This window comes from Sander lucioperca, chromosome 8 (assembly GCF_008315115.2).
Source record: "Sander lucioperca isolate FBNREF2018 chromosome 8, SLUC_FBN_1.2, whole genome shotgun sequence".
NCBI lineage: Eukaryota > Metazoa > Chordata > Actinopteri > Perciformes > Percidae > Sander > Sander lucioperca.
In genome coordinates this window covers 14,263,259-14,290,956 of record NC_050180.1, presented here as the reverse complement: position 1 = coordinate 14,290,956, position 27,698 = coordinate 14,263,259, and the positions used below count along the sequence as shown (strand labels likewise).

General features: G+C 43.1%; 1 long non-coding RNA gene across 1 annotated transcript; it reads left to right on the top strand.

Moving 5' to 3' along the window:
* The first annotated feature begins 923 nt into the window (after window positions 1-923).
* LOC116050844 lies at window positions 924-27,460 on the top strand. Its single transcript, XR_004105182.2, has 3 exons — window positions 924-958; window positions 3,532-3,537; window positions 27,330-27,460. It is a non-coding gene; the product is annotated as an uncharacterized LOC116050844 (long non-coding RNA).
* The last annotated feature ends 238 nt before the right edge of the window (window positions 27,461-27,698 follow it).

Sequence of the window (27,698 nt, the reverse complement as noted above, 5' to 3'; positions counted from 1 at the left end):
TGATGAGCTTGTTCTTTTATTTATGATTTTTCAACAAAAAGGATTCGATGTAATTAAATGAGCCCCCTAGCAGCTACTGTAGGTAGCCTATTGCTTTTCTCCCTTGATACATGGCTGCTTATGTAGCACAAACGTCTTCTATTTGGGCCATCTGAAGCGTAAAATGTGCGCCCATACTGATGTTGTGAGGCTGTGTACGTGTGAAGAGGTGATGAGCAGGAATAAAAGAAATCAGGACATCAAAGAAAAATCTTATCTCTAACCAACACACCCTTCTAGACTCAGCTGGTGGGGCTGTGTGTGTGTGTGTGTGTGTGTGTGTGTGTGTGTGTGTGTGTGTGTATCTGTGTGTGTGTGTATATATGTGTATCTCTGTCTGTGTGTGTATCTGTCTGTGTGTATGTGTGTATCTCAGTCTGTGTGTGTGTGTGTGTGTGTGTGTATCTGTGTATCTCAGTATGTGTGTGTGTGTGTGTGTGTGTGTGTGTGTGTGTGTGTGTGTGTGTGTGTGTGTGTGTGCGCTTGTATCTCAGTCTGTGTGTATCTGTGTATCTCAGTATGTGTGTGTGTGTGTGTGTGTGTGTGTGTGTGTGTGTGTGTGTGTGTGTATCTCTGTCTGTGTGTATCTGTGTGTCTCAGTCTGTCTGTGTGTGTGTGTGTGTGTGTGTTTGTATCTGTGTATCTATGTGTGTGTGTGTGTGTGTGTGTGTGTGTGTGTGTGTGTGTGTGCTTGTATCTCTGTCTGTGTGTATCTGTGTATCTCAGTCTGTGTGTGTGTGTGTGTGTGTGTGTGTGTGTGTGCTTGTATCTCAGTCTGTGTGTGTGTGTGTGTGTGTGTGTGTGTGTGTGTGTGTGTGTGTGTGTGTGTGTGTGTGTGTGTATCTCTGTCTGTGTGTATCTGTGTATCTCAGTCTGTCTGTGTGTGTGTGTGTGTGTGTGTGTGTGTGTGTGTGTGTTTGTATCTGTGTATCTATGTGTGTGTGTGTGTGTGTGTGTGTGTGTGTGTGTGTGTGTGTGCTTGTATCTCTGTCTGTGTGTATCTGTGTATCTCAGTCTGTGTGTGTGTGTGTGTGTGTGTGTGTGTGTGTGTTTGTATCTGTGTATCTATGTGTGTGTGTGTGTGTGTGTGTGTGTGTGTGTGTGTGTGTGTGTGTGTATAACCCTCTGAGAACATCTTGGGTTTTTGAAACCGGATGTGACGATTTTTGACGAGAGGGTGGAGCTGGGGAGGATGACGCGGCTAAGCCAGAGTTGTTTATGGTTGCACTGTCGCTGCGCAAAGGTAAACGGCAAAGAGGTAAAGTCACCGATTTCTAACCCTTCTGAAGCGAGTCATCCAGTGGAGATTTACCGGCAGGTAAACACAGACCTCCGGCTACTGCCGCCATTCATTTGCATGTACGGCAGAACAGAAAATCAACAAACTTTCCCTTATTAAGTTACCAGCTAATGCTAGTGGTAACTAGCTAGCTTGGTTGACAGAACGCTGATCACAACATTTTAAGGGGACCAAAATGTTCCTATAATGTTGATGAGATAAAAATACGGACAACACCCCAAAACAAGTTCAGGTGTATTTTAATGTCCACAGTGTTAGCATGGTTAGCATCGCTAAGCCTCTGCTCCTGATTGACAGGTCCTAAAGCATCCCCTGCTTTATCGGCTACTTTAAAAATAAATGGGATCCTTGTATCCTTACAAAATGAACAACATGCTGTATTGAAGAAGACTTGAACTGAGCGATTGAGACCATAATCATCATTTAACCCATTTTGCTCTTTGGGGAGCAAAGGTCATTCATGAACTTTCTCCAGCTGGTTCAGTGTTGGGCGGTCTTCCAGGACAACCCGTTCTCACTCCGAACTCGTAAAATACAGACGTTTGGGCAGTGGCTGTCAGCGTCAAATACGACGCAAAAAGCACCCTTCGGCGTGTGTGTATAGAACGCACCAGGGAGAGCAGCAGCTACATGGCGTCAACGGCAACGCCAACAGTAGCGAGTAGTATGAAAGCCCGAAAAGCCGCGTAGGGAGGCTGATTGGGGGGATGGATGGGTCAAACAACACAAGACTTTCACCCAGGAGACCGGGGATCGTGTCCCGCGTGTCACGTTTCCTAAACCCAACCGTCCTGTTCTACTACTCCTAAACCCAACTGTCCCGTTCTTCTTTTCCTAAACTTAACCGTCCCGTTCTTGTCCCGCGTGTCATGGAAACATACCTTTTATAAGCCCACCCACCACCTTTTCCTTAACCTAACTGCGTCAAAAGTGACGCCAATAGTCCCAACCAAGCGCGTTTAGATCTGACGCTAAAGGAGACTTTTAGCGCCAATAACAACACCAAAGGCACCTGACCAAGCGTCCGTATTTTACGCGATGGGAATGAGAATATGTTGTCTTGAGTTCTGCCTCCACAGACCTTCACCAGCTGGTCCGAGTCTTCCTGGCTTTCTTTTTACCGTGTGGGTTTGTACAATATCGTACGAAAATGTATGCACACCAATTCGTATGATATCCTACAAAATAAGGTGACCTCCAGCTGTTCGCGTGACGCCAGCTACAGAGCTCCATTAGCTATGGGTCGTATCAGTGGCAGTTGGTAGTTGAGTTTAGCCAAAAAAAATGTGAATTTGAGCCGGGTACAGGCACTGAAAGATGACTGTCCTTTCAGGGGTCGTGGCAATTGAGTTTAGCCGACAACAAGTGAGCACCATGCGGTGCTGAAAGTTAAGTTTAGACACCAAAATGGCTAGGTAGTTTAGGAAAAAGATGGTGGATTAAAACACTCCCCAGGAACAAACGCGTGTTTCCTGGGTGAAAGTCTTGTGTTTTTTGACCTCCTCACTACACAGACCAGAGCGCTCTAAAGGCGCTGACACACCAACCCGATTATCGGCTGTCGGACAGTCTGGCGAGGTCGGTGACTTGAGTCTGTTTGGTGTATTCGGTGCCGTCGTCAGTCGGAGGAGCCGTCGGCTTTAATTTGGGCCGATTTGACTTGTTGAATCGGCCAGTGGGCAGTCGGACTCAAAACACTTACCGGAAATGACGAGTGGGATGAGCGTGACAAACACCTCTCAAAATTGGACTGATTCAGCAACTGCACGGCCTATTTCTCACTTAAAATGTTTTCAGAAACACGTTTCGGTGAACTATTTTCATAAAATACGAGATCTTATTCCGAACGAGCCGCCATTATAGTCTGGCTTTGAAATTCGGGAGAAATTTAAATTTTTTGGGCGACATTGGAGATGTATTATGTATCGCGCACGCTCAGAACATACCCTCAAGTCGGCGTCGCTTCGGCGACTGCCTTTTCTGCCGACAGTCGGCCGTTGGGTTGGCGTGTCAGAGCCTTTATACAGCAGCAGCCAGTGTGGTGCATAGAGCAAAAAATAAGTTGAATACATACAAATTACAGTGCTTTACTTTTCGTAGCTATATTATATGTAGGAATCAAGGACAGCCTCCAGGTTTTGAGGCTATAAAGTCATTTGGAAAATGTTTACTGAGGCAATAAATCAAGGCAGAAGTAGGTTCATTTTCCCGTAGAAACAGACTTCTTTTAGGAGTCGCCCCCTGCTGGAAATCAGATAGATTGCAGGTTTAGGAACTTCAGCATTAGTTTCACTTTTCAGCCACCGAAGTTGCCGCTTTCTCCGTACACTCTTAAATTCTTTAAACAGCCCATCGCATGATGTCTCTGATGTGTGATTCACTCGCTCCAGCCTCAAGAAGCACACAGGTACACATCACAGAGGCAGATCATGCTGCTTAACGATACCCACTGCTGGTTTTGGTTTTGGAGTATTAAGTCCACCCCCTGGCTGAGTCTCAAGCAAATCTTGTTCCATTTTTCAAGAGCAGAGTAAACTGAACTTCCTCACTAGGAGGCTTTAGGGAAAGCATTGCCAGTAGAATCCATCATCCTTTAGCTGCAGGAATCTATTTTCAGAGCTGTTTGTGTCTATCCTGTTCTTCTCCGACATTGCCCTACAGGCTGGACATGGAAAACAGTACAAATATTTTTATTTTTCTCTGGCTAGTTTGAAGGATTCTGTGCTAATTGTGTTTGTTTGTGCTTCGATTACAACATGCACATCCTAAATGGGAAGAGAGAGAAGAGAAGGCCGCTCCATGTTTTCTCTCGGCTCAGGCAAATGTCAACTAGTGTTATCCTTGTACTGACCCAAAGCCTGTCAGTGGTTATCAGCAAGTCAATTTTCTTCAGTGTAGTTGAGACTAATTGCTAACAAAAACACACAGAAGGTTAAAATATAAGCCTGCTGGTCCGGCAAAGAAGAGACCTGTCCTCACTCTGACTAGTGGTTCTTCTAATGTTATTAACAAAGCAGAAATCAATGCTGGTTAACATGAGCGGGATCAATGGACTTCATGCTCCACAGGATGGATGAATAATTTGGTTACTAGTGGGGCTGACACAATGAATGGGTAGCACTTTACTTAAAGAGTAACTTCATTATTTTTTAATGTTTTTGTGTCTATGTTACTAATGGGAACAACATTTTTTGAAATTCCGTCACTTTACGCCCATTAAAAGTGCTGTTTTTTCCGCTGACAGGCTCAGATTATTATTCTTCTAAGTGTCTGACAACATTATGGAAAGGATCCCTTCAGAGATAGACAATTTTGTTAAAGAGTAAGATCCTTTTTTTTAACATGAAACAGCCCCGAAATCACCATCTCCAAACTCACCAGGCTCCATTTAACCCTCCTTTTGTCCTCGGGTCAAATTTGACCCATTTTCTAAAAGTTTCTATATCAGAATTTTGGGTTTCTTTCAAACAACTTTTCAAAAAAAATAACCTGGATAGTTAATAAAAAAAAAAAAAAAAAGGTTAAAAAGGGTTACATTTCATAGCATTTGAAGAAAAAAATGATAAAAGAACGTTGAAAAAAGTGACAAAAATGTCGGAAAGAGCTTCAAAAACGAGGGGGAAAAAGTGACAAAAATACTTGGATACAAGTGACAGAAATGTCAAAATTTGGACCCTGAAAAACAAAAAGTTGCATGGTCGACTGGAAGACAACACAAGGGTTAAATAATCTTTACTTCTGACATGCATGGAGCCAGCATATTTATACATGTAAATGGGTGAATTAAGGGTTTATTTCAGCCAAACCAGAATGGTGATTGTTGGAACAGTGGAAAGACGAATTAAGACGGCTTTTGATCTGTGGACTTTGAATTGAACTGTACATTAATGAACACTTCAAATATCCCCATACCTGGTTTTAACTACATTAAAGGGTCTTATAAAGCATGCATTTAATGTTTATGTTGTGTGTGTTTGTGCCAGTGTGTGAAGAACTTGAGTGTCTGGCTGTCTGCACTAAGAGTGCTTATCAGGGTCACGGTGAGCAGTGGGGAGGATGTATGAGATGAATGACAAATGGTGTGTCTGAGTTTAAAAAAGCTGCTTCCTTGGGATGCAACCACATAGAGTTTATAATTAGAGCCCAACCGATAAAGGATTTTTAAGGCCGATATCTATACAAATATTTGGGGATTTAAAAATCCGATATTCTGATATATCGGCCAATATATATATTCTTTAAAAATCCAAAACCGCGTAACAAAACATAAACAGATTTCCCTAACATTAGTTATTTGTAGTTATTTATGAGTCCTCACTAAAATAATATAATTCAGTTTAAAAAAAAAAACTATTGTCACAACAGAACATCAAAATATATTAAAGTTCTGATAAATAAAATGTATAAAAATGGTGTGAGGTGTGAATCTTAAATCTTCAATGATCTTTCGATTCGATTACGATTATTATATCTCGATGCATCACGATGCGTCAAATACATTTTTCTATTAAAGCCATATAGGATATTTAATTCATAGCTTTTCAAGCTTCAAAAACAAAACATCCTGCAGTGCTCTAATACTAAATAAATTGGATATATAAAACTACAGCTCTGACCACATGGCACTTCCTGAATGTGCAAAACATATCAGAATATGTAAACAGAAAGGTTGTTAGGCCTACATTAAATTGTAAACAGAAATAATCGATTGTGGCCCGGCCGATTATTGATGCAGCATCGTCCATGTCCACGATTCAATGCATCGATTATTTGATTAATTTCAACACCTCTAATAAAAATACAAACTTAAGATATGAAACTTAAAGTCCTTTGAACAAAAACACAATAACAACACAAAAACATCAAAGAGTGTTGCCAACAGGGAGGTTGTAGAGCGCCCTCTGGAGGACAAACTATGCAACGCCAACACTCATAACATGGTTGAAGGGTGTTTCATCCGTTTTTATTTTATTTTTTAAATATTCATTTATCGGCCATTATAAATGCAGATACCGATAGTTTGGAAAATGCCTAATATCGGCCGATAATATCAGCCCGCCGATATATCGGTTGGGCTCTACTTATAATGTCGGAGTCCACCGGAATAACACTTTATTTCTCATGTCTGATGATACTGTCACACAGAAAGATTATGTTTATAATTTATGATTATGATACCTAAAGGGGGGTGGTGATGGGGCAGTGGATATGACCCATACCCTTGGTGTGGGAGACCTGGGTTCGATTCCCACTGTGATACATCAACCAATGTGTCCCTGAGCAAGACACTTAACCCCTAGTTGCTCCAGAGGCGGGTGACCTCTGACACATATAGCAATTGTAAGTCGCTCTGGATAAAAGCGTCAGCTAAAATGAAATGACATGTAATGTAATGTAAACTGCCGTTTTAGCTCAGTGGACGCTTGTACACGTAGCTGCAGCAACTCCAGTTTGCTAGGACCAATCCAGGTCGGGTTTTTTTCTATCGAAAGTACTCGCATAGCTATAGGGATCAAGATTAACGTAAAAATTGGCCGGAATTCTCCTTTAACTTCTACGTGACGTAGTTCAGTTTGTCTGTAAAGTAACAACTACCGTTTGGCTTTTAAATAGGACACAAACCCTGATCCCCTGGGTGAAAGTCCTGTGTTCGTCTGACCCATCCACCACCCCAATTTAATGTGGAATTTGGCACTCTTATACTTCTTCACCTTACTTCCTGCTTTGCTCCCGTAATCATTAAGGGAGAGTTTTTTTGGGGGGAGGACAGTCTAATTTTGTTTCTGCTGTGCATGCTCACACTTGGCATTGGTCTGTGTGTGATTCATGCATGTGTTTTGGTATGCTGCCCAGCACTCTCAAAATGAATATGGTGCCTTGATAAATAGCTTTTTTTGGTGTTTGCTCAATGTCATCTGCCCCGTGGTACTCTGTCCCCAGAAAGGTGAGTTGAAAGACGCGCCGAAGGAATGCAACGGACATGTTTTTAATGGATTGTTGCTCTGCGGTGGAGAGGAAAACACAATAATTCACTCTGTCAGTTCTGCCATCAAGACTCTTCCGCGTCTGTGGGAAGCAGTACGGAGAATATTCAGCAGCTCAGACAGATGTTGTCATCTTATGGTTTTTGTACAGTTATTAGTAGTGGTAATAGTATTACAAGAGTTTGTATTAATGTTGCTTTTGCAGTCATACAGTTAACAATGAGATACATAAAGAGATATGTTATCTTTTACAACAATCTCGATGCAGCCTTTCTAAACGTCAAATTGTACAGAGTTGTAAAGCCCAAACTCAGACAGCTTAAACTTAAAGCTATAGTGTGTAGTAAGTAGTAAGGAATGACAACAAAACTGTTGGCGTGTCCACATGATACAAGCCTTCCGTGAACGCGCACCCCCCACCCCTTCTCCACACAGCTGCTAGTAGCCAAGGAGGACACGGAGGATTAAAACAACATGATGGACTCTTCAGAAGAGGTCATTATCTTCACTCGAGCTTCTGCGCGGTAAAGTCACCGGATGCCACAATCTTCTGAACATAGTCATACTGAGAAATACAGAGAGAGTTGTGTGGAGCTGATAGTCTTAATTAACTTTGTAGCAACTCATTTGGCAATGGCTTGAATGTAACAGACGTTAATTAATATCAAAAAGTTACACACTAAAGCTTTAAGTTGACACAAAATATATGGCATATATTGAGCTCTCTGCTAAACAAATTAGATCACAGAAACAACATCGACCAGACTGTACTTCTTGTAAATGTGTACTTTTGGAATGAAAAACTTTTTTTTGCTTCGACATGCATGAACCTGAAAAACACAACTGATCCAAACTAGACTAACTAAACTAAACTAGAATGAGCACAAATAGACCCAAAACAACAACAAAAAAGGGCACCAGCATCAATCTAAAACACAACACTATGGAATAAAAGCCAAGTTAACCTTAAAAATCACATGATAACCTATGTCAGATTGCAGAGATCCAGGTTCCATTCAGCCCGAGATTATTTGCTCTGGTGAAGATAATGACTTCTTCTGAAGAGTCCATGTTGTTTTAATCCTCCGTGTCCTCCTTGGCTACTAGCAACTGTGTGGAGGAGGGGGGTGCATGATCACGGAAGGCTTGTATCATATGGACGTGCCGACAGTGTTGTTGTCATTACTTAGAATTCGTCATGGGGGAGACAGAAACTACACACTATAGCTTTAAGATAACAGTCATTCAGATTTAAAAAACTAATGTTAAGATGAAGTGGATGTGTCTGGCCAGTGTGTGTGTTGAATAAGAAGCTAGTTGGGACACTAAGCATGCACCTGTAGTAATTAAACGTGGTTAAACAGACATCTCAGGCTCTGTGTCCCCCTGGTAGAAGACAGAGGTTACACCCGCAGGCCGCTGTTTTTAACACAAAGCCCAGGGCAGACTGGAAACTCCACCTGACATGTGAAGTACTAATTACTTGTGCTGTGCTACAATCTGCAGCCCACGCTCTGAACGAGAGGCTCCCTGCAGTTTGAGTGCACCCTGGGGTGACCTTCTGGGGCAGCGTATACCTTCAATAACCCCCGAGGCAGAGCTGCAAGAATCGGGCGGGCAGTGCACGGTTTTATCCCTGGGATTTAAAACCAATATCATCTGACGCTGACTACCTGTCAATGAGCAAATGATTTAAGTTTATTTCAGTTTTTTGATGATTGATCACTTATGTTTTTACCACGTACTGTATGTAGTTGCTTCACAGCTGTGAAGGTACTGTGGCATAAAACACACACTTTGGGATTTAGGATGGAAAGTTTTCAGTGCATATTTCAATGTTTCATCCTAATCAGCCTCCCATAAAAGTTTCACAGTATGAGTGTAATATGTCCTAATCATCCATCCTATTAATCCATCGTCTAATGTATTGTAGTGGTACCACATATATATATATATATATATATATATATATATATGTATGTATATTTTCAGCGTCAAAGACTTCATTTCCTGCATTCTGATACACTTTTATGCACCAATTTATTGCGGGAATACCTTTATTTATCCTACGAGAAGGAAAACACAAATGACATTCAAAATATATCCAAAATATAATGGAATATAAAGCAGTAAAGGGGGCTTTCACATCAGGGACCTGAGTCTGGATCACAAAAGTTGACCCCAAAGCAACGAGGACAAAATAAAATAAGCTACTTATATTTGTCTTAAATGTGCGGTGAAGGGAGGATACTGGCGTTAGTGTAGGCGGAGCATTGGGGCCCGGTCGCTACGCACACACTACGTACACACTACATACACACTACGTACACACTACGCACACACTACGCACACACTACGCACTGCGCTCAGCGAGGAGCGGGTCGATGAAAGATGAGAAAGGTCTCTCTGTATGTTCTGCAGTGTTAGTTTAGTTTGCTGTCACATTACTCGACTCCGTATTTGTGAATACAAATATCTGAATTGAAAGTTCTGTCACAAAACTATGTTGTTGCGTATCATTGCACATTTTTAAGTGGGTATATGGAAATCCCGGAGCTTTCTTAGTGGGTATACTGCGAATACCTCAAGTTTCTCAAATGGGGGTACGCGTACCCCTGGGGTCACTTTGGAGTACTGCAGGGGGTACGTGATCTTTTTGCCAAATGCTCATTTAAAAATATGTCATGCATAATTCCTAAAATAATTATACTATAATAATGAATGAATTAAGTGATGGATTCTGAGCATTTGAAATGTAGCATTTAAATGTTGGTTGTTGTTTAGTAAATCTACCACTGCTGACATTGTATTGTTCCTCTTAATATAGATGTAAAAATGTTTTGCGCTGGTCAGGGGGTACTTGGCTTAAAAACTCAATTCAAAGGGGGTACATTATTGAAAAAAGTTTGAGAACCCCTGACGTAGATTACACCACTGCTAATCATTATGCGAGAAGTCCGAACTAATGTAAATTTTCATTAGTGGATTAATGCTAAATCATTCTAAGGCACAACATGTGCAATGATTCATGCAGAAAACCTAACGGCAGCAACAATTAAAAGATAAACACAGTCGAGGAAATACATTCCAGCAGATACAGAGAGAGAGAGAGAGAGAGAGAGAGAGAGAGAGAGAGAGAGAGAGAGAGAGAGAGAGAGAGAGAGAGAGAAAGAGAGAGAGAGAGAGAGAGAGAGAGAAACTAAGACAGATTACTGACAGACAGACTCACTGACAAGACAAGTTCAAAACAGAAAGAAGATGCGAGTGCCGTCATTCCTTTCATGCAGAAGGTGATGAGTACAGTGAGTGGATAAAAGTTTGCCAACAGACTGAGATGTGCCCTTGTTGCATCTTTTGAACGCAGCCAGTGAAATGGTAATTTGCCTCTGGGATCACACTCATCAGATGTAAAGTAATGAAGCATTTCGAGTGTGCGCGCCAGCCTGCCGGTAGCTGTAAATCCACCGATTTCTTTCTGTTGGCTTTTACATATCCTCCTATTTTTCTCACCAGTTGTGACAAAGCATTCTTTTAGACAACCTGACTAATATGCAGCGATTGGCAGCAGAGCACTGTGGGTACCAAGAGACGCAGCCGTCTCCTAATCAGACCGACAAGAAGGAGTAATACTGCAATATCATATGTAGGCGAAAAACTCTCTCATGCTGCTGATTATCCAGCACGAGGAGGATAACTGCAGCAGATCATTCATGATCTAATGTATGTGTCCAAACAAAACAAATACCACGGTAAGAAGTTAAATGCTTCATGTCGTCAGTCCTTTTTCTAGGTCTTTGTTGAACGAATGTTTTTCATTTTTTTATGTAAAGCACTTTGAATTAGTCTGGCTCCGCCCTCCTATGTACTTCCACTCAATTTTCATTTTCCTTCAGTACTCCATCTGGGTTTGCGGTATATTCTTGGGTTTTCTCCGGCCAAATATTTGGCGGTCCAATCAGCGAACAGAGGGAGTGGCTGAGAACGATGACGTTGAGGTCGTGCGTTAGAAAGATGCGAGCGAAGCCATTTGGTCTGTTGTGGCAACGCCCCCGAATATCCAGAAGTTAAAGCCCGAGCAAGAACAATCTTTGCTGAGTTTTGTTGGTGGCCATGATGTTGTGGCCCTCCTCCCCACAGGGTTCGGGAACAGTTTGATTTTCCAGCTCGCTCCGTTAGTGGTGAAGGAGTTGGCTAAGGCGAACGCTAGTGATGCTAATGCTAAATATAAGCCGATAGTTGTCGGTCTCCCCTCTTGTTGCACATACGTCACGACCAAATGATTGGTTATGGCAGATCCAGAGTGGCTCTGGGCAGATCCAATAGTTTTGAACTTCAACAGAGTACCCGCCTTAAAGGAAGTTAACACTTGTCAATGGAGAGAGGCCAGACTCTCTGTACAAGTGAAATGGACCAGAGTCTGGTAGGACCAGACGCTATATTTAGAATATTTTCAGCGCTTCACCTTGCTGTCAGACGGCCCTTTACGACGGGGAACTGAAGCTGTTTTCTCTGCTCTCTTCAAAGCCACCAGACTCCTTTGACAAAAACAGACATTTTACCTCCCAGAACACGGGAGTTGCTGCTCTACCGCTGCTGCCATCAGTTAGTTAGTTTGTTATTGTGTAGTCTATATCCACGACATTTCATTTCCAGGATTGCTCCGGTGACACAGGAAATTCCGCTGGATGTCCCTCTTTATGGCCGGATGTCCGTCCCCTTCCTCTTTCTTTGTGTTGGCGTTCTAACCTCCGGTGGATTTGTGAGGACTATGGTTAACTGCTCCTCAGATCTCTGCAGGGTAAATCCAGACAGCTAGCTAGACTATCTGTCCAATCTGAGTTTTCTGTTGCACGACTAAAACTACTTTTGAACGTACACATGTTCCACCAAAACAAGTTCCTTCCCGAGGCTATTTTGCAGCGGCACCGTGGCTACATCCGGTGCCTCAGCTCCACCCAAGACGATTGTGATTGGTTTAAAGATATGCCAATAAACCAGAGCACGTTTCTCTCCCATCCAGGAATGCTGTGTGGACTATAGCCAGACCCTCCTCCACAGCGTTGTGGAGGAGGGTCTGGCAATGCGAGACTAATATTGTGTGACTTTGGTGAATCCTTACTAACCTGTAAAACACCAAAGTCACAAAATAATACAAAGTAAAAAAAAAAAAAATCTCAGGAGCATATCTCGTAATACAAATGACAAACACACTTGCAGTGACAGCCAAAGAACCAACGCTCAAGTTTTTACTTTGTCTATGGTAAATCCATTAAAAAAATATATCGCAATGTGTCAGTAAAAACAGCTGCTGGCTGATTACAATAGTGTTTTGCGTACCTGGGTTCTCTCTGCCTCTCTGAAAGCCATCCATCAGTGTAATTAGTTTGAGGCTCACTGAAGCCGCGCTGCATCTTTTTGTTTGGCTGTTCGGCTCTGTGTGCTGCAGATATACATTAATATGCTCTGTGTTTTGACAGCCCTGGCGTGGCGTCCATGTGATGGATAATTGACCATTTTTTGCCGTTTGAATCCAGCCTAAGAGACTTAAACTGCCATACCGGTGGTACGGTACGTCATGATAAACACTGTAGAGGATCTTCTTGGCAGTGATAACGGCGTTACGTAATTTAATTACAAAATAAAGGGAAAATGAATTAAGTAATTAAATTACTTATCTGTAGGAGCCATATATTGTATGTTGTTTATGGTCTCATTTATATTATTTATTGATTATTATATTGTGCACTTATATTGCAGGTGGTGGGCGTTTTCATCACTGTTTGGGCGGAAGTGATAAGTGTATTTGTTTGCTTCACCTGTTCACCTGTTGGTTTTTTGGGCTTTGACAGAGAGGGGGTGAGCCTGGGAGCGAACACTTTCTGTTGACCGCCGCACTAACGCACTTATTTCGACTCACATAGTAACTTTATATTTGGTAACTGCAAGTTACCAAATATAAAGTTGCTGCTAGTTGTATTTTACGTGTAGAGGAATCAATCATTGCAATACAATCTCGAGTGCATCACAGTGTGTTCATGCATCGCTCAGAGTTTCGTCCCTTGCGGCAGCACTTTGTTGGACTGCTTAGAGCCGTAACATTGTCTATGAAGAGGTTCATGATTATGTAACCCTTACTGTCAGGCTGCAAGCCCCAGCAAAGTCTCTGCGTTGTGTTTGGGTCGTGGATGTACCAGGGCAAATGGAAAGGACAGGGAAACAGGACTCCAAATGGTGGTGGAGGCAGAGCAAAACTTCCCTTGTTTAACCCTCTGAGGACAAACGACGCACCGGCGAGTCCAAGCGATGTCTGACATCACTCGAGATTTGAGAAATTTCAAAAAGCGAAAATCAACTATTCAGCTTTAGGGCCAAATTATCTCTTTAGTCATTGCTCTGGAACAAAGGTTGGTCTCACTCTACAGAAAGCTGAGTTTGTTCTGAACATTTTGATATGAAACACACAGGGATCAGTTATACATAAATACCCTTAAAAGGTGAATTTAAAAAAAATGTAAAAATGCCCTTAGACCTCAGAGGGTTAATTGCTTTTCGAAACCAAAACAGAATATCACAATCAGTTTAGAAAACACATTGGCTCATAAATCTCATATAAAATAAAACTGACCCCCTTGGCAGTAATAGTTAGTTACTTAACCAGCTCCACGATCATGCTTAACATTGGCATTGCTGGATTAAGCTAGCTTGCCACACACAAATGCACACACACACACACACACACACACACACAAGCTATGCTTTTGTTAAATATTAAACCACCACATATTCGGTTAAGTCATTTACACAGTGTCCCTTCAAACATTGCATGTCATTTTAGCTGACCCTTTTATCCAAAGCGACTTACAATACTAGGAGTTAAGCGTCTTGCTCAGGGATACATTAGTTGATGTATCACAGCGGGAATCCAACCTAGCTCTCCCACACCAAATGCATGTGTCATATCCACTGCGCCATCACCACCCTAAGCAGTCTGCGGACGGTCAAAAAGGCGCCGTGCTATGGCAAGCCAGACGGAAAAGGAGCAGGTCAAATAAGACAAGGGCGCCATCTGCTGGCCAATTTAAGCTCTTCATTACAATTACATTGGGGTATGCATCTGAATATTTTCTGTATAAAGCTAGGCTATACATTAAAAAAATATTCATTTTGTTGCTTTGCATGTTTTTCATGTGCACAGTGTCTTCTTTTGCCACTTCCAGCGACAGCCGTTTAGTAAAATGTGATGCTATTATGATCTGCTTTCCATTGGTTCTCCTGTTTGAATTTGCAGCGCCAACCGTCTGACGGTTAAATTGCCTCTCAAGCTGTCTTGGGCCGGCTACTCACTGGCTGCGTGGCGTGAGCGTGGCGTTTCTGTTGCGTGTCAGTTGCGTGACTATTGCACTTAAGGGCCTCCTCAACAACATACAAGAACAATATAAACATATGTAGAACATATTTCTTAACATACAAAAGAAAAAAAAAAAAAAAAAAATATATATATATATATATATATATATATATATATATATATATCTTGCATAAGATATTCATGGAGAAGAGGTAAATACATGGGGAAGTGATACATCAGTGATAGCAAAACAGTACATTTGGGACATTTATCACAATTTGTGATTAAGTACATATACAGCTGTTCCTATAGTAAGATAATATAGCATTTTTGAGCAAGTATAGAGATGAAACGGATCGAATGTTGACAGTAATTGGTAACCTATTACATTTCCCAAAGTAACCTATCCAATACTGCTCATTAGCACTGACGTCTCCATAAAGCCAGCACCAGCCTGCGGGCATGTCAGGTTTTGGCTCAGCGGGATCGTGGAGCTCCACAGCCTTCGCAGCGCAACAACAGAGGAGGAGGCTGCTCTAGATGAGCTCATCACTTTCACTCCCCATGATCTCAGGATGTGTCTCCGGCAGCTCTCCACCTTCTCTTTGTCTTCTCCTCCCACTGTGCCCCATCACACTCTCCATACGACTTCATCTCTGCTTCCTCTGTCTTCTCGGCATCCCTCTTAGTAAATATATACACGTTTTAGGGATGGTTGGTTTCTCAAACCCAGGAAAAGGTGGCCTCGTTACTTAGACGGGTACTGTATGTTAAATAAACGAAATGCTTGAAATTGACAAATGTACTAGCAGATTGAAGAGACTGCGCGCCCCCGAAAAAGCGCTCCCATAGCTCTTTTGTTGGAGAAGCAATTACAACCTATATTTACTTTTCTAGTGGCGGCGCCCACAAGTGGCCGTAGTAGTTATGACAGGACTAAAACAGGAAGTAAGATGACGCAGCGTAAAAGTGCCAAATTTTATATGTAAGGACGTAGATTGGGGTAGTGGATGGGTCAGACAAACACAAGACTTTCACCCAGGAGATCTGGGCTTGAGTCTGAAAATAAAAGTAAACAGCAATTTGTTTTACCGTCAATAACAACGCCAAAGGCACCTGAAAATTTCTTGTAACGAATGTCACATTCAGCGTCACGTGCGTAGTATCCTTCAGGAATGAAAAGGATTTTAACTTCAACCACGACCTTTTTCTAAACTTAACTAAGTAGGTTTTGCACGCTGCGACCATTTCACAACGTTAAAGATGTGTTTAAAACCGCGACCAAGGATGTGTCTCCAGCAGCTCTCCACCTTCTCTTTGTCTTCTCCGCCCACTGCGTCCCATCACGCTCTACATATGACTTCATCTCTGCTTCCTCTGTCTTCTCGGCATCCCTCTCAGGAAAAGGTGGCCTTGTTACTTAAACAGGTGCAGTATATTTAATAGACGAATTGCTTGAAATTGAATAACATACTAGCAGATTTTATCTTGAGTTCTGACTTCTGGCTACAAAAAAGTCAAGATGGGTGACCTCACCGATGCTACGTCCATCATTTTTAATAGTTTATGGTCACTTTGCTTTTTATTGCTCTCCACTGGCTTCCTGTTGCTGTTTGCATTGAGGTCGTCACTAGTCTATATCCACGACGTTTCATTTCCGGGATTCCTCCCGTGCTGTCGGAAATTCCGCCGGATGTCCCTTTTTTTCTGGCCAGATGTCCGTTAGCTTCCTCTTTCTTTGTGTTGGCGTGTCTAAACTCTGTTTGATTGATGATTGATGGCTATGGTCAGTGGTGGATTCAATTTCATAGTACGCACAAAAAACGTTTAAAGTTTGGCCAATGCCATTAAACGTTTTTCTCCCATCCCAAAAATGCTGTGTGGACTAGCCAGACCCTCCTCCACAGCGCTGTGGAGGAAGGGCTGGCAATGCGAGACTAGGTCGTCACTAATGCTCATCTATAAAGTGGCCACTAGCAGCACGGCACCTACACACCTGTTTCCTCCTGTTACAGGCCGTCCTTGCCAGTACTAAACTAAGCTGCTGTAACATCTCCCAGCTTGAACGTCATATTCAGATATGAGTGATATCAAGCTTCTCATCTCACTCTCGGTGAGAAAGCAAATAGCATTTTTAATCTTTTTAAGTGAGTATAAGTACACTGGATGGGTGTTGCCAATGATTTCCCGAATGGATTCAATCTGTATTCACAAGGTCCGGATTAATATATTAATGTTTACATTAAGAACAGACCTGCAAAAAGTTTGTTTAAAGTGCTTTTTACTTATACATCCATGGTGAAAATGGATATATTAAAAGATTGATTTTTGGATTTTATTACTTGGTATCAGATCACTCAAACAGAGATAGATTTTAAATAGAGAATCAATTGTTTTAACCCAACTTCAACTTCAACTTTATTTGTGTCCCCGAAGGACGATCAGGTGTGCAGCAAGTATAAACATGTACAAAAGATATAAATACACACAAGTTCTACACACAGTCCAACTGGAACACAACCGTAACAGTACGAGGACAAATAATAATAATACCAGTACAAGGTGCATGGATAGCAGCTTCAAAGTGACCTACACAGGGTGGGACAAGTGCATATCAGCCTACAAAGTTGACCATCGTCAACAACATCAGCATCTATTACATTACATCACCAATCCCTTTAAGCAACGTTTCTGACATCCTCAACACATAGTCAACAGACGAGAATACATAACCAAGGAATAAAGACAGACAAAGATGACTCCTCCCCTGACCCATATTCATGAGGGAAATGGCTGCAGGTGTAACGGAGTACTTGTACCTGTTACTCCTTACAGATGGACATCTTAGACGTGAGCCAGACCCAGGCCTAAAATCCACAATCAAAATGTCACGTTGGTCTGTGTGTGTGTGTGTGAGATGTAATCTGTCACATAACACACTCAGATTTTGCATGCTGATTAATTGCAGAGCTGAAAGAATAAACACTTGGGGATTCAGGTCAGCGGTGGAAAACAGAGCAGCTAAGGAGATTCCCCACTCAGGAATATAAAAACAGATTCTTCAAAGAGGAGGAAGGCAGTAAGTAAGGATCGGATTTGGGTGCTGTTGGTGTGTGTCGCGGTAAAAAAACCATCTCAGAGCGCCTGGAGTGCTTTATCTCCTCCACTGCCAGGGCTACTGCCTCTCTACCCCCTTCTGAAGGGAATTAGGCTATTAAAAACCACACACAGCATGCTACACACACACACACACACACACACACACACACACACACACACACACGTTTGTGGGACTATCTTTGTGGGGACCCGTCATTGACATAATGCATTCCCTAGCCCCTTACCCTAACCTTAACCATCACAACTAAATGCCTAACCTTAACCCTTACCCTCACCCTAACCATAACCTAATTCTAACCCTAATCCTAAAACCAAGTCTTAACCCTCAAACAGACCTTTAACCTTGTGGGGTCCAGCATTTTGGCCCCACAAAGCTGTCAGGCCCCACAAGTATACTGGACTCCCGGTTTTTGGACCCCACGAATATAGTTAAACAAGCCTACACACACACAGACAGACAGACAGACAGACAGACAGACAGACAGACAGACAGACAGACACACACACACACACACACACACTAGACAGTGCAGCACATTTGAAGCTCCCTCACAGGGTCCAACATGCCTTCTGGGTGAAAACCCACAGGGGCTCCAGGCCATTAACTTCTAACCAATACAAATGGACCCTCGCTGAATGTAGAGGCAGGAAGAAACCCATCATCCAGGCCTCTCAGAAAGCACTAAACGTCATTGTATATTGCGCTGAAGGAGGTTGAGACTCAGGCTACATCTTCGCTACTATGTTTTCAATTATTAAGCGGCGTTTTGAGACAAAAAATGTGCCCAGAAATGTAACTTCCCATCGTGATTGGTCCGCTTGGCCGTGGCTTGGTAGTGTCATATTTCCCCTTAAGGCCCGGACACACTGAGCCGATAATCGGCCGTAGGACAGTCTGGCGAGGTCGGTGACTCGAGTCTGTTTGGTGTGTTTCGTGCCGTCGTCCATCCGAGGGGCCGTCGGCCTTCATTTTGGCCGATTTGACATGCATAATCGGCGGGGCGGGCACTGCCAGCAGTCAGACTCAAATGACCCATCTGATTGGTGGAGAGCTAAGCTGGTAACGGGGAGCGGGATGAGCGTGACTAGAGTCTCTCAAAATCTGATGAAAATCTTTTAAACTGACCTTTGTTGATCTGAAATGAAGACAGATTCAGCAACTGCACGGCCTATTTCTCTCTTAAAATGTTTTCAGAAACACGTTTCGGTGAACTATTTTAGTACAATATGAGATCGTATTCTGAACGAGCCGCCATGACAGTCTTTGAATTTCCGGAGAAACCAGACCCACATGATGCGTTCGTCCAATCAGCTGCCGGTTTTCATTTTTGGGCGACAATACAGATTAGCGCCGCCTGCTGTTATGGAGACGTATTACGCTTTGGTGTGTTCCGAGACACTTTTTTGACCAACTCTGGGACACTGATCAGCCCAACTGCCTTTTCTGCCGACGTTTGGCACACCAGACCTTTACTCATTTTCGGGTTCTCCTTTCGCGTGAACAACATAAAATCGAGGAGAAGGTTACCTTTTCCTGCTACAGCTTTCCAACCGTAGTCAGAAAGCACAGGGGCAGTAGCGGAGATAGCGTGGGTGCTTGGGTGCAGCCGCCCCAGGGCCCCGTGCCAATTAGGGGCCCCTCAAATGCCGCCGATCTTGCGTCACTTGACAAGAACGGGGCCCAAAGTGACACATTGTAGATTGAGCGTACTTGGCCTGTTCAACACCATCGCTGTCCATCAGCTGTCGCTGTCCGTGGTGCTGAAACATTGTTACTTGACTGGCAAACTGTTTTCTTTGTTCGTCAGTACAAACTTGTCAAAAAATGTGGCCTTTCCTTGTGTTTTATTTGACATATAGGCTTACTTGACTCAACAAGTGACACATTATAACGTGCACTCATCAGATATTTTACCGGTTTTTTTAACGGTTTTAATTTTAAAATGACTTGGTACCAATAGACCCCATGATGAAGCTCTGCCCCCACTGTACTGAGAGTCTAGCTCCGCCCCTGCACAGGGGAGATTTTTCTCCATCACCGGAGTCGGTAGTCGCTCCAGAGCATATCCCATCACTCTTTCACTCGCTCTACCAATCCACATCTCCAGATTTTTTTCATTTTCAAACTTGTAGTCTTCAGCTTAGTCTCGCATTGCCAGACCTTCCTCAACAGCGCTGCGGAGGAGGGTCTGGCTAGCCCACACAGCATTCTGGGATGGGAGAAAAACATGCTCTGGTTGATTTTTGATGGTTTCTTTGAACCAATTACAATTGTATCATAGCCTTGGGAAGGAACTTGTTTTGGTGGAACATGTGCACATTCAAAAGTAGTTTTAGTCGTGCAACAGAAAACTCAGATTGGACAGATAGTCTAGCTAGCTGTCTGGATTTACCCTGCAGAGATCTGAGGAAGGTAACAGACATCTGGCCGAAAAGAAAAACATCTGGCGGCACTGGAGCAATCCAGGAAGTGGAACGTCGTGGATACAGACTAAACTATCTTCAGCCTAAACTAACTGGACTCCGTAGCCACAAACGGCTTCATAAATGTTTTACTTTTTTTTACATATGCAGGAGAACTCCCAAATGCCTGTAAATGGACCTTGATGTGTAAAATCGATGGAGTTTTTAACTTTAACACATCTGGAAGATCTAGACTTTTTCTCCCTCTGTACATTATCTGTTGTCAGTTAAAGAGAGCTGTAGCTGCTTCATAAAGTCCTGTCTCAGACAGCAGCTCGACAGTGAAGGACTTTTTGGGGAGAGTCTCGCCCTGTTCACGGACAGAGGAGGCTTTAAGGGATTCACGTGGCCTACGGGAGAAGATTAGGCTGGGGAGCAGCAATTAAACCACGACACACAACTCTCTGTCTCTCCCTCCACCTTTCTCTCTCCTCCTATCTCATTCCAGACTCACGTAACTACAGGTTACCATGGAAACTATTTCCCTCCCTTCTCCCAACTTCTATCCATTCCTTCCTCTTGATCTGGCCTTGCAACGCCATCCACCTCTCTTCACCTCCCAACCAAACATTCATCCTGTTCTTCGTTATCTCTTCATTAACACCTGTCCCCTTCGTTATCGTCTCTCGTCTCCATCAACCCTTTTTAGTCCTCTTTCCGTCTGCTCTCCATGTTGCTCCCTCTATCGGACTTTCTATCTGTCCCGCGGCATGAAACCAAATGTCAGGTCTGAGTTGGCGCTGGGAAGAATCGTAAGGGAGGAAGATGGAGCAGCCAAAATGAAAGAGAGATAGAGAGAGAAAGAGATAGACAGAGGGAATGAGATAGAGGGGAGAGGAAGCTGAGAGAGAGAGAGAGAGAGAGAGAGAAATGGGAACGCTGGAGACGATGATGTTGATAGTCACAGTATTCAGTGCGTGCACACACAAATGGAGCCAGGGGCAGTCATAGGAAATGAAGGCTAATGCTAATATGGTTTCCAGAACTGTACAAAAACAGATAAAAAGATCATCAACGAAAGATTCTTTTCTTCAGACAGATTCTTTTAAGAGGATGGAAGAATGAAGGGGTACCATCAATCCAGGAGTGGGCTTGTGAGATATCAAAAGATGTCATATAAACGGTTTACAAGATTGGATGCCTGTACTAGAAAATGGGGAAAGTAGCCGATCTTTCTGGAGGGCTCCTAAGAAGCTTTGTGCTGGAGAGAGATGTGTATGATGGGCTTATGCTGTTGTTATTTATACATATATTCATTTGGTTTATTGTCTATTTTGTTACCATTTTGTTCAATGGTCTTGGAATATTGTAGTTACTATTGTCATCATTTCTTGATTTTTGTGTGGGTGGGTAGTGATGACGAAGGGCGGGGGGGGGGGGGGCTTGAGTCACATGACTTGCAAATTTAAAGGAACACACCAACTTATTGGGACTTTGTCTTATTCCCCGTATCCCCCAGAGTTAGATAAGTCCATACATACCCTTCTCATCTCCGTGCGTGTCCTAACTCTGTCTGATGCCCCCACCGCTAGCCTAGCTTAGCACAGATCCTGAAGGTAACCGGCTCCATCTAGCCTACTGCTCCCAATAAGTGACAAAATAACGCCAACATGTTCCTATTTACATGTTGTGATTTGTATAGTCACAGCGTGTACAAATAACAAGGTCACATGAGACACAGCCATCTTCTAACCGTATGCAAACTGGGAACTATATTCTCAGAAGGCGAAGCACTGCTACTTCTGCTACTTGGGCGGAGTGATTTGCTCGCAGCACCTGAGAAGCCCCGTGGTGAGGAGCAGAGAGTAACAACGGTGCTTTTCAGGTGTTGCGCTAATCACTGCGCCCAAGTAGCAGTGCTTCGCCTTCTGAGAATATAGTTCTCAGTATGTATACTATACTATACTATATATGTTAGAAGATGTCTTGACTTTGACTTGGTATTCACTTGGACAGATGACTCGAAAAGGACTTGACTTTTTAATTATTGTAATACGAGGCGAGTGCCAGTAGGGGCAAAAGGACAAACATCTCTGGGCGCGATTTCCTTTTTTTTCAAACAAGGAAGCGATGTAACAAAGTATAAGAGCGGCAAATACAGCTTAAGGAGGCAGGTTGGGGTGTTGAACGAGGCAAACAAGCACGGGAATATTACTCAGGAGACCTGGGTTTGTGTCCCGAAAAGTCAAAGATGTGAAAGTCAACTGTTACTTTAAAATGAGCCGAGTTTTACAGACCTCAGTCCGTGACGCAATGACCTCTGTATTCCGTGTATCATTCGTTCAGTCGTTTTTCAAAATAAAACCAAAAAATGACTTATTTTAATAATACTCGTTTCCCAAACCAGAATGACAAAAAAACGGATAATGACTAGTTTTTCCAATTTCCGGTTTTGTGAAAAAACAGATTCCACGTTCAGCCCCGATAAAACGTAGCAACACGTTTTTTTAAACTGAAACGGGGGTGCGTTAAACACAGTGTTGTGTGGGCAAGCGCTCTGCCTTTTTATTACCACAAGTATACAGACACGTCTCTGCTGACTGGGCATCACCTGTGACACAGCCAATAAATGAGAAAAAAACATAACTCACACCGTTCCGAGGAAACATGTCGTTCAACCAGGAAACCGTACCAGAGAACGTGCCCCAGGTCTTGTCTCGGTCTCGATACGCTCTGGTCCAATGGACCAATGGAGAGAAGCTAATACAGGAGAAATATGATCTCTTTTCTTAGTTCTTGTTCTGACAAGAACTAAGAAAAGAGATCATATTTCTCCTGTATTAGCTTCTCTCCATTGGCTTCCTGTAAAATCCAGGATTGAATTTAAAATCCTTCTTCTGACCTACAAAGCTCTAAATGGTCAAGCTCCTTCATATCTTGAGGACCTCTTAGTACCTTATTGTCCCACTAGAGCACTACGCTCCCAGAATGCAGAGTTACTTGTGGTTCCTAGAGTCTCTAAAAGTAGAATGGGAGGCAGAGCCTTCAGCTATCAGGCTCCTCTCCTGTGGAACCAGCTCCCAATCTGGGTTCGGGGGGCAGACACCGTCGCTACATTTAAGACTAAACTGAAAACTCTCCTCTTTGATAAAGCTTATAGTTAGGGAGTGAGGAGTTGCAGTGAACGCCTAGACCGGCGGGGCAGGGTGTATAGCTGCAGACACAGTACCACCGCTTTTCTCTGCTTCTCTTTACAGTCATCAGATTTACCTATCGTATAATCAATAATATAGTGCCTCTCCTAGTTATGCTGTTATAATTCTAGACTGCCGAGGAAGTTCCTTCTTATGACACGCTCTTTTCTTTTGTTTCCTTTTATGCACATCCTGTCTCAGAAGTGCTTGTTACTAACCTAGCTCTGGGGAGTTTACTCCCCGGAGTCCTTATGTTTCTTCTTCACCCAGAACATCGCCTCGGATTAGGGCGACACCAAGACCTGGGTCTTGGGTGCAGCTGTGGCTATGGACCTGCTACACCCTGCTACGCTCTACGATTCCCTGCAATGCCCGGCTACGTCCTGCTACGTCCACCGCGTCCACCCATGCTCTGCTGTGCCACGCTACATCCTGTACCGTCATAACCCCAACCGTCAGACATCGCCCACCAAGAGTCTGGGTCTGTCGAGGTTTCTTCCTAAAAGGGAGTTTTTCCTCGCCACTGTCGCAATAGCCTCTGCTAATGCTTGCTCTTGGGGGAACTATTGGAATTGTTGTGGCTTTATAGAGTGTGGTCTAGACCTACTCTATCTGTAAAGTGTCTCGAGATAACTCTTGTTATGATTTGATACTATAAATAAAATTGAATTGAATTGAATTGGTCCTGAGGGGTCCTATGTTCCCACAGCCCAATGTTCCCACAGCCCTATGGTCCCACAGCCCAATGTTCCCACAGCCCAATGGTCCCACAGCCCAATGTTCCCACAGCCCAATGGTCCCACAGCCCAATGTTCCCACAGCCCAATGGTCCCACAGCCCAATGGTCCCACAGCCCAATGGTCCCACAGCCCAATGGTCCCATAGCCATATGTTCCCACAGCCCAATGGTCCCACAGCCCTATGGTCCCACAGCCCAATGGTCCCACAGCCCTATGGTCCCACAGCCCAATGGTCCCACAGCCCCAATGGTCCCATAGCCCTATGGTCCCACAGCCCAATGGTCCCACAGCCCTATGTTCCCACAGCCCTATGTTCCCACAGTCCACTGGTCCCACAGCCCTATGTTCCCACAGTCCACTGGTCCCACAGCCCTATGTTCCCACAGTCCACTGGTCCCACAGCCCTATGTTCCCACAGTCCACTGGTCCCACAGCCCTATGTTCCCACAGTCCACTGGTCCCACAGCCCTATGTTCCCAGATTTCTAGGACATTTTCAAAATTTGGTCTTGTGTTCCTACATTTCCCTTCAATTTAAGCCCTATCCTTCATTTTTTAGGGTTAGGGTTAGGGGTTACAGTTAGGGGGATAAAATCTGATACAAATTTATGAAAAGGAAATGTGGAAACAGGGCCTAATTTTGGAAAAAAATCTTAGAAATGTGGGAACATAGGGCTGTGGGAACATAGGCACGCTCCTGGTCCTGGTGATGACTTGGTCTCAGTTTAGGTGGTCTTGACTACAACACTGGCATGCACAGACACAATAGTTATAGTCTTATAAGTAATAACAAATATTTAGGATGTTTAACTATGATAATGATGAATAAATTCAGCACCTTATACTACGACAGCAGCTTGGCTTGGTACTCCGATAATGTGACATTTAGTTGAAGTTGCTCTTTGCGGTGAAAAAAATGTAATTAATACAAGCTTCACAATAAATTATCTTCTGATTTAAGGGAAATGTTTACAACTAACCTCAGATTCACACTGGTTTTCATCTCTCTTTTTGAGGAGGAATATAGGATTAAAAAGACCGTTTCGAGGAGTATTATTTTTAGCAGTGTGGGTGTGATGCATTTGCCTCCGTGCCATGTCAGACTGGCTGTAACATCAAAGTTTTCCCTCCGTGTCATGAGTGGGAACAGTCCCCCTTTTCATCACAACGATAAGTACCATTTCTTCATGCACATGTTATATTCACTTACACTTTCATGTTAGAAGTGTTAATAATCCTTAATTACTGATGTTATGCAAGTGACCCCGTTTCCTGAACCACAGAAGTCATCCTCACGTCTCACTCTTTTCTTCCATCTGCTCGCTTCTTTTAGCATCTTTTAGGGCTGCACAATTAGTCGCGATTTTATCAAAATTGCATTATGAACTAGTGCAATATCCAAATCGCAAGGGGGGGTGCAATATTGGTTAGAGGCAAAATACGTGTCAAAGCATTCTGAATTAAGTAATTGTGATGCTGCAGACGTCCTAGCATAGGCATAATTTACAGGGGGGATGGGGGTAATCAAAATAATAATCAATAACCAATAATCACCCCCCCCAAACAAAAAACCTATCATAATTTCCTTTGCATAAATAAAGACATTTGCACCATAACTTGATGCAGAAAAGGCACAAATTGTTGCAGAGAAATTCACCAGAAGCAGGAAATGAAGTGTTTGACATTCAATATTTCAATTTTATTCAAAAGTGGAAATCTCAACCTGACCCCCCAATGTTAAGCCCAAAGTTACGCCCTTGCGTCCTGGCCTACAAATATCCTAAAGACTAAAGAAAAGATCTTTGATTGGTACAGAACCTGATACAAAAATGATCATTCCCTCCAACATTGCAGCCTTTTCTCATGAACCATTTGCTCAAAAAGCTACGAAAAGTGTTGTCCTGTATAGATAAAGGCCTAAAATGGCCAAAAACAATAATCTTTAAAAAAATGAAAAACACAAAGTTGCATGGTCGACAGAAGGACAACACAAGGGTTAAACAACTAGCAACTGCCGCTCGGCGTCATGGTGCTCGTAGCCAGCCGGCGTCATGTGACCAACAGGCGGTCTCCTAATTCCGTAGGTTATCACACGTTTTGGTGTGCATACATTTTTGTACGTTATCATACGAACCGTATACGAATGCGTTGATCAGTCAAAATAGATCGCAATGAGATATTTTCCTCACATCGAGCAACCGTAGCATCTCTGCAACTACTGAACTGGGTTTGAAACCTGTGACTCAGTCACTCAGATGTGAAGCATTTCTCTGAGTCACACAATGACAGAGGGCAGCCATTTCTCTGGTTGGGATAAAGAAGAGGACGTAGTGCTTTTGGTTTTAGGCTGGTGGTGTCATGGTAACTCTGTTTTGTTCCAACAGTGCTGTTGACCGTCCAAAAGGGTTTTAAGACTTCAAAAGGATAAGGCTGGCGACGTTCTTTATTTTTCTTGTCTTCAAATCTCACGGAAAGATCAAAACCAATGATACATTGATCCCACTAGCAATTATTTCCTGCGTAGCCAAAGCCTGATATAACTTAAGACCTCCATTGTTGTCCATAATCCCCACATAAATGAGCCACAGACCAGATCATAGCCTTTTCCAAGTAGGGGACACAAGTCAAGTTAAAGTGTCGAGTGTTATATCGTTTCATTATGAGCAGCCGAGTGGGAAAACAAACATTTACGTAAGCCTGAGCCTTTGACTCGATGAGATCTCCCAATTGGTGGGAAGGAACAACATGTCAGTCAACTGTTGGAAGAAGGGCAACAAACACAACACCGCTGGGAGTTACATCAAAATCAAAACAAGATTTTTTGATGAGTGCCTTGGTTGTGTGTTGTGTTATGTGTAGTGATGTGAAATTGTGTTCACTGTTGTTCTACTTTCTTGTCTGACGTTGCCAAAATGCCATGTGATTTCTTCTGCAACCATACTTTCCCCCACGGGGACAATATACAAAACTACTACCAAGTGCATGTTTGTGTGTGTGTTTTTCATATTTGGTAGCCTAGGACACACGCACAGATTGGTAGTAAGAGGGCTGCAACAACTTGAGATGGCCAAAAAGAGAGCTAAACAGCTTGCAAAGTACTGTGCCATATCTGCTATTATTTGCAGCCACCACATATGGTGGAAACGTTGCTACTTATACCCTTCAGAACTGAGTATTGTGCTTATTAAGTGATATTGTGAAGACCTGCTGCATGCCACTGGTCCATGAGTTTGCGTATGTATTGTACTGCATCTGTAATATTTGTGTCCCTGTACGATTTTTTCTTCATGTGGACATAAATAAATGGTTAAAATGTGTGTGTGTGTGTGTGTGTGTGTGTGTGTGTGTGTGTGTGTGTGTGTGTGTGCATAAACAGTGCCAAGTCGGGGCAACCTGGTAGCTCACCTGGGCTCAGTCCTTAGTGCAGTGGCCGTGGGTTTGATTCTGACCTGCAGCCCTTTGCTGCATGTCATTCCCCCTCTCTTTCCACTTTCATGGCTTCAGCTGTCCAGTCAAATAAAGGCCTAAAATGCCCCCCAAACATATTCTTCGCACCTGTCTCATAAAATAT